The sequence below is a fragment of the Pezoporus flaviventris genome, unplaced genomic scaffold (genome assembly GCF_033815535.1).
Source record: "Pezoporus flaviventris isolate CSIRO_AGI_PZ_B2104156 unplaced genomic scaffold, CSIRO_AGI_Pfla_v1 ptg000009l, whole genome shotgun sequence".
Classification (NCBI taxonomy): Eukaryota; Metazoa; Chordata; class Aves; order Psittaciformes; family Psittacidae; genus Pezoporus; species Pezoporus flaviventris.
The window spans coordinates 3380933-3382307 of record NW_026892557.1 but is presented as its reverse complement, the minus strand read 5'-3'; positions in this window follow the sequence as shown (position 1 = coordinate 3382307).

The following is a 1375-nucleotide window of genomic DNA, read 5'->3' as shown; positions in this document are numbered from 1 at the left end:
AAACATCACTGAACACCTCATTTCATCACGGCTCAGCCTGTGCCTGTGGTGAGGCCTCATCATGATCCATTTTGCTGTGGATTCACATGCTCTGGCCCTTGTTTTCGTTTAGGTCTGTGTTACACGGGATGCATTCTCTTAAAAGGTGATGATTTACACTTCAGTCCCTTCTCCCAGTCTTGAACTCCTATTCAACTTGCAGTGAATGATGTGGTTTATACTGTTGTGTCTGTGGTGCTCGATGGGTGGAGGATCAGAACTAAACCCATCATCATTAGCCTCGTTTATCCATTCCACATTACACTGCTCTGTCCTGCAGCAAACATGATCTGTTCGGCCGGACCCACAGGCCCAGATGTCTTCCTTCCTCAGGTGATTACGTTGGCTCCAGAGGAGTTACTGCAGATTTACTGCCCGGCTGATGGCAGCAGCAAATCCATTGCGTATAGAAAATTAAAAACTAGATTAAGTAGTAACAGGATTGATGCCAATCCTTTTGACACTGCCACTCTCGGATCGCTCAGCTCTATGTGGAAATGGCAGCCGCACCTCAGGCTGATCGCTTGGCATGAGGTGATGCACGAAGCATCGCTGCCACGGCTTCAAACGGTGCCGCGAGCGTCCTGCCAGAGCCCACCCTCGCCCGGCAAGAGGGGCGAAGGCCCCGGGTGAGCGTTCGGAAGGGAGCCGCGTTTCGCAGGGACACGGACCCCGCCGTCCCGACCGTTCGCTCCGAGCGAGGGGACCCTCGCGCTGCCGGCGCAGCGGCCCTGCCCTCCGCTTCTGCCCGCCGGCGGCCCCAGGCTGGGCCCGGGCCAGCGCGGCCTTTCGCGCCGCTGGGCGGCGTTGGGCGGTGTTCGGCGGCGCTCGGTGGCGTTCGGCGGCGCTCGGCGGGCGCGCTCATCCCGCTGAGGCGGCGGGCGCGGGGGGCGGGCGCTCGCTCGCTGCCTCAGTCGGTCGGTCGCTCGCCGCGTCCTTGGCTGCCGGCGGGCGATGCGCTTCCTCCGCTGAAGGCGCCGCGGGCCGAGCCGGCAGGATGACGGTGGAGTTCGAGGAGTGCATCAAGGACTCGCCCCGGTTCCGGTAAGCACCGCGAAGCCCCTGCGGAGGAGCAGCGGGACAGCGGGGCGCTCCCATAATCGCTTTAGGCGGCGGGGGGCCGCGGTAAGCCGGGCCGGGGGGGGGGGGGACACGGGCAGCGGTGAGGAGCGGGGAGCCGGCCCCACCACACGCCGCCGCCGGCCTGCGGGTGCCGGTGCCCTGCATCCCTCCGTCCGCCCGGCTCGGCCGCTGGGTAGATGAGAAATGACCGGTTGTAGAACAAGCAAGGCAGCGCCGGACCCCTCGTTCGTGACCGGGAGAACGGGCAGCACCC